Source organism: Tupaia chinensis, unplaced genomic scaffold (genome assembly GCF_000334495.1).
Source record: "Tupaia chinensis unplaced genomic scaffold, TupChi_1.0 Scaffold138619_1, whole genome shotgun sequence".
In the NCBI taxonomy this organism is placed as follows: Eukaryota; Metazoa; Chordata; class Mammalia; order Scandentia; family Tupaiidae; genus Tupaia; species Tupaia belangeri.
The window spans coordinates 165,632-172,216 of record NW_006198512.1 but is presented as its reverse complement, the minus strand read 5'-3'; the positions used below and the strand labels follow the sequence as shown (position 1 = coordinate 172,216).

Sequence of the window (6,585 nt, the reverse complement as noted above, 5' to 3'; positions counted from 1 at the left end):
GGCCAACCACAGCTTGAGCTTCAGGACCAGCAGCCTGAAAATTATGTGCATATGCACAGGTACCCCAAAACCTGAGAGCAGAATGGAGGAGGAGGGATTTCAGCATGGCCATCTGCCCTGGGGGATGATTTGTCATTTTCCCTCTCACTGTCTCTCTCTGGTGAGGGCAAAAGCCTTATGGCAGAAACAAACAAAACCTGAAAGCTTTTTCACGAAAAACAAGGAGGCTGCCCACTTCCCTCTCATTTCTTAAAATGGCATATTTGTAACAAAGTGTAGTCCTTTTGAGGGTTAAATAAAATATCAAATGGTGGGAACTAGTGATTCTGACAGCTGCAATCATTACAGGTGCTTGGCAAATATTTCACAGGTGAGTTTACTTGGTTCGCAGCATAACAGCTGAATTACTAGAGATAGCCGCTGTTCATCATCACACTAAAAAACTTGCCTTCCCCTACCCTGCCTGCAGCTCTGCGCACCTCTCCCTCACAGAGCACCTCTCTGGACCAGGAGGCAGCAGACCCTCTCTCTGGGAAGCCCCAGCCTGAGGAGAACAAGGGCTGGGGGCAGGAGAGCCTGCCAGGGAATTTCTCAGTGGTTCTGCTCCTGTGCCTGCACACAAGCCCTCCTGTCCCAAGGTCCCCGGGGCGCGTGGAAGCCCGTTACCTGCACTGTCACCCCAGGTGCACAACCTCTGCTCTCCCACAGTCTCAAAGGCCTCTAAATACTGTACATTTCGAGCCATGGAAGGGCAGAAGGCAGGAGAGCTGAGTCTGCACATGCGCAGAAAGAGGGCGGGCAGCCATTTCCAGAGTGCTGTGCGGGAGGTACGTTATGCTGAAAACTACAATTCCCAGAAAGCCCTGCGTCTGGCGAAAGTAATTTTCCGCTGCTTTAGTGGGTTTAGAAGCCAAAGTGACAGTTGGTTTTGACAGTTAGACCCCGGAGGTTTTGGGCACAGCAGCTAACTGCACTGCTTAGTTCTCCGTCAGATCCTAGTCAGAGAAAAAACAGCTGCAACAGACTTGAACAATTGGGTAAAGGTAAGTAAAGATATTAGAAATATTAAGGAAGATTGCCATTACTTTTCTTGGTGTAGTGATAACATTTGGTCAACTCGGGAGATTATTTTTTATTATTCATTTTTCTTTTTTAGAAGAAATATTTTATTTAATTTTTTGCCTTTAAAAATTATTTTATACGTTCAGTCACTGTACATTACAACAGCTTGTAAAATGAGTTTACCCAACATGAATCCACTTCACACCACACTGAAACATTTACAATTGTGTATTTGTCATTTAAAATAGTACTTTAATTTAGAAAAACCACTGGTGAAGGCAAACATGCTGAAAGGTCAAGAATTTCTAAATTGGTGTTAATATTATGTTCATTTTACTATTTTCTGCTATTCTGAGTTAAAGACAACCCCTCCCCCAACACACACACACACACACACACACACACACACACGCACGAGTAAAGTACTAGAGGGGAAATCTCCCTAAGTGTCCATTTAAAAGCTGCCAAGAGAAATAAAAGTACATAAACTATCTCTTATTCCTGTGACTAAGATTGTGAAATAGAAAAAATACTAGAAAACATGGACCTAAAAAATACCTGAGGTACCAGGTGGCGTGATGGTTAAGGTGCTGGATTTCTACATGGCTGACTGCAAGTTCGAGTCTGGCTGGGGCAGTTTGAAAATAACATCAGGCACATATGTGTATGTGTTGTGTGTGCCCAAAATCCAACAAGGAGAATGAAGAAGGGATTGTGGCATGGCCACCCCCTCTGGGTGATTTTTCATTTTTACTCTCTCTCTCTCTCTCAGGGGAGCACACGTGACTTATGGCAAAAAAGTTAATAAAAAGAAGAAAAAGAGTAACATCTCTTACCAGCAGGGTTCACCTATGGAACAATTGGAGAAGCTAGCTGTTCAAAATTACCCGAATAGTTTGCAAACCACCTGGGTAAATATTAAGATGAAAAAGAAGCAAAATATTTAAAGGATGCAAAAATGGAAAATTATCTGTTGATGATACTACATATAGTAGCATTTTTTTTAATTTTATTTTTATTTTATTATTATCATAATCTTGTCCATATTACATTGAACCACATATATCTTTACAGTGTATTACATTTCTTTTTCCAAAAGGAATACATGCAGTCAAGACAAAGACATTACTATCCACGTTATCATCATCAAATAGCTTTCATCATTTTTTCCAGATTATTATTATTTTCATTCTCATTTTTTTAAACAATAACTACATATCATTTTGCTTGTAAAAGAATTTACCCAACATGAAATACTTCTCAGGCCAGTCCATTTGAGAATACTATACATGTTATCACCAACAGGTAATAAACCATTTCTGTGTCCCACTAATGGCGTGCCTTCTCTTGCTTTCTCTATGCTCTTCTCTTATCCTGCCCCATTCCACACTATCTTCAGCATCCCTAACTGCTTCCACTGCTTTTATGCTCTCTGATATTTTGATCTCTATCATAAAGTGTTGGTACCCCATATATATTAAGGGGATACATGCAATATCTTTCTTTCATATCCTGACTTGCTTCACTCAGCAATAGATCCTCCATATCTGACCATGTTCTATCAAATGCCAGGGTCTTGTTGTTTTTTATGGATGAGTAGTATTCTATAGAGTAGATGTGCTAGACTTTTTTTAATCCACTCATCTGTTTGTGGACATTTGAGTTGTTTCCATGTCTTAGCAACTGTGAATAATGCTGCAATAAACATTGATGTGCAAGTACTTTTCTGACTCAGGGGTCATGCTTTGGTGTTATTTAAAACTCATTGTCCCCACTTAATATATACTGAATGTCTGCACTTCATAGCAGAAACTGAAAGGTGAGAAGGTATTGTAGCAGGTAGGGCAATTGAAGACACTAGCGTCAGTTTAGGAGTGAGTAGATAATGGTGGGTAATAGAGGGTGAAAGGGAGTTGATCAGGAAAAAATCAAACAAGTCATTAAATAGACATAAAAGTGAGAAGTTTTCTGTTGATGATAATGTATATGGTAATATCTTCAACTTGATAATAGGCACTGTATTCATGCTGGGAAAAACCGTGTTGTGCACTGTAAAGATAGGCAATGATTAAATGTAAATTTAAATACACACACACACACACACACACACACACACACACACGTATATCCATAACAGAAAAAAATCAAACCTCATTGTTAAATCCAGAGGTATCTGTATTTATACATTCTCCTGTATTATTATCTAAAAGTTTTATAGCTTTGTGTTTTCTATTTAGACCTATACTCTGTTTCGAGTTAACTTTTCAGAAAGTTATAAGATCTGTGTGTACATACAAATTTTTCTTTTATTATTGTGGATATCCAATAGTTGTAGCATCATTTATTGAAAAGGTTATCTTTTCTCTATTGTATTGCCTTTACTTCATTGTCAAAGATCAGTTGTTGATATTTGTGTGGGTCTCTTTCTGGATTCAGTTTCATTCCACTGATCTATTTGTCAGTTATTTCACTGATGCCACACAGTCTTGATTACTGTAGATTTATACTAATTCTTGAATCTAAGTAATGTCAATACTCTGAATTTTTCCTTTTGGATGTTTTGGATTTCTATATAAATTTTAGAATCAAGTTTATCAATGTTTGAAAACTAATGTACTGAAATCTTCATTGAGATTATTTTGAATCTATTGATCAAGTTGGTAGGAACTATCACTTAATGATATTGAGTCTTTCTACCTAATAACATCTTTCCATTTCTTTAGCTCTTTCATCTGCATTTTGTAGTTTTCTTTATATAGATTTTCTATATATTTTGTTAGATTGATCTCTAAGTATTTCATAATATTGGCGCTAACATAAATGGTGTCATATTTTTAATTTCAAGCACCAATTATTCATGGCTGGTTTATAGCAATGAAGTTGACTTTTATATGAAAATCTTGTGTCCCAGATCCTTGTTAATAATTATCAATTCTTTACTCGATTAGCCTTATTTGTCAATTCTTTGGGATTTCTTCATAGACAACCATTTTATTTGCAAAGATGGTTTCTTCCTTCTTATCTGTATGGGTCAGATCCCTTGGTAAGGCACTCCACCAATAGTCTCTGAGTCTTGATGGAGGGTGCAGGGGCCGTGTGATGGTGCTCTCTTGATTTTAGGCATGGGGTTGGTAGGCAGTGGCTGCTTTGCAAGCAAAGGGTGGAGTTTCCCAGATTTGCTAGACGAGCACTGAGTTTCCCCAGTACGTGTGTGAGTCATCAGCTTGCCCTGAATTATCTCACTCACTTGCTAATACCCTTTTGGATTCCCAGAACCAAATTTTACACTTCTTAGTGGCATCCTACCTATCTCAGGTTGACATTTCTTAGAAGTATGTATGTACTATGACCTCCAAACTACAAACTTTGCCATCAGATTCTAAGTGTCCTGAATGATCCTGAACCTTAAAGGAATCTTTAATCTCTCACTATTTTAAAGAATGCAACAGGGAGCCAGCAGGTATCATAGTGGTTAATGCACTAGACTCCCACAAAGCAGACTGCAGTTTGAGTCCTGGACCAGGCAGCTCACTTTCTCACTTTCCATTTCTCTCTCTCTCTCTCTCTCTCTCTCTCTCTCTCTCTCTCTAGCACACATGCCCTGTAGCAAATTAAAAAAATAATAATGATAAATTAAATAAAATAAGTACTTCTTTAAAAAAAAAAAGGCAAGGAGGTGGACCTTACCTTTAACACTGCAGTTAACACTAAAGAAGGTATTTGTAGTCTGTCTTCCACCCAAAGAAGCTGTGCCGTATTTGGGGAATACCTTTGAGGCAGAAAGTCTAAGGCTCACCTTGTTTCTCTTTTCACAGGGATCCCCCTCCTTCGTTGCTTTCTGATCAGAGCCTAAAACATGTCGCCAATTTTTTTGTGTACAATGGGAATGTAAGTCTGATTCTTATTCTACTTTGTGATCCCTGATCTAAACAGTTATTATTCATCTTTTAGGTCAAAAAGGTATTGTCTACTTTTTAGGTCATTAAAGTGAAGCACAGTGAGCTTATGTCACTTGCCCAAGGCCATATAATTGGTAAATTGAAAAGCTGGAACTGTAACTTCTGTATTCTGGTAACTGTTTTGGTTCTTTTTCTATCAAAGCAATGTGGCATAATTTAATTAGTATGAGGAATTTTTTAAAAACCTACTCAAGCATAATTTCTAGGTTTGATAAATAGAGAAATAGAAATGAGCTGAATGTCTTTTCTCATTTTTCTGAGGCTACTATGGCTTCTTTCCCCAACTCACAAATATTTTAAACAAATCTTTAAAATAGCAGAGATCTTAAATATTCTCAAGTAGAAGCCTTGTCACAGGATAGTGATTAAAAGTGCATGAGATTGTTATTAAAATTCCTACCTGGTTACTATTAAAAATCTTATATTACAGGGCCAGCAGGTGGTGTGATGGTAAAGGTGCTGTATCTGACTCTGCAGTTTTAGTCACAGACCATGTGGCGTAAAAAACAAGCTGGTCATGTCTGTGTATGAGTACAAAATCCTGAGAGGATAATGGAGAAGAGATTATGACATGGCCATCTCCCCTGGTGGGAAGTGATTTTACACTTTCTCTCTGTTGCTGTAACTTTTTGTCTTTCTCTGGTGAACACACTCACCATACAGTAAAAACAAAACAATACAAAACAATGAAGAATTCTTCTGTCCTTTGGGTAGATACCGAGGAGTGGGACCTCTGGATCATATGGCAGATTCAGTTCCAATTCTGGAATATATGAACAAGAACCAAATAAATCCACCACCATGCCATTCCTTAGTTCCAAGATCCCTAGGGAGACTTTTGTGTTCCTTCAACTTATCAGTCTTCTCATATTTGTTTTATATATAATGGTGATAAGTTTGTAGATTTACTATGCTGTATATCATTATAAATAAAGTTTAATTGGAACACAAAAAGAGCCCCCAAAACAATACAAAACAAAAACCAAAAAAAAAAAATTAGAAAACCATATACTAAAAGTGTTTTTGGTTAATAGAAGGGTTAAAGAAGGGAAAACGTTCCTAATATATAGGAGAAAAAAAGTTAAGAATTTCAGAAGGTGGAGCCAGCAAGTGGCTGGTTAAGGTATTAGATTCCCACATGGCTGACCGTGATTTGAGTCCTGGACCTGAAAATCACACTAGGTTCACATGCATGTATGCTCAAAATCATAGCGGGAGAATGGAGAAGGAACTGAGGTGTGGCCATCCCCCTGGGGGCTGATTTCTCACTTTCCCTCTCTCTGTGTCTCTCTGGTAAGCACATGCACCCAATGGTAAAATCCTTTAAAAAATAACAATTTCAGAAGTATTAAAATATTTTCACTATTGTGTAACCTGAGAGTACAGATGTAGGCAACAATCAGTGGCTGCTATAGCCATTAATGATAAGTGAGTTGGAAGTTTTTCAGTTTATCCTTTTAACCATTGCTAAACATATGATTCAGCAAAATCTGTTTATTCACATTATTGTCCAACCATCACCACCATCCACCTGCGAAAACTTTCATTGTCCTGACTGAAAACC

General features: G+C 37.9%; 1 long non-coding RNA gene across 1 annotated transcript; it reads left to right on the top strand.

Moving 5' to 3' along the window:
* Positions 1-911: 911 nt before the first annotated feature.
* Positions 912-5,615, top strand: LOC102491244 (uncharacterized). Its single transcript, XR_336436.3, has 4 exons — positions 912-1,043; positions 1,835-1,973; positions 4,878-4,950; positions 5,452-5,615. It is a non-coding gene; the product is annotated as an uncharacterized LOC102491244 (long non-coding RNA).
* Positions 5,616-6,585: the final 970 nt, after the last annotated feature.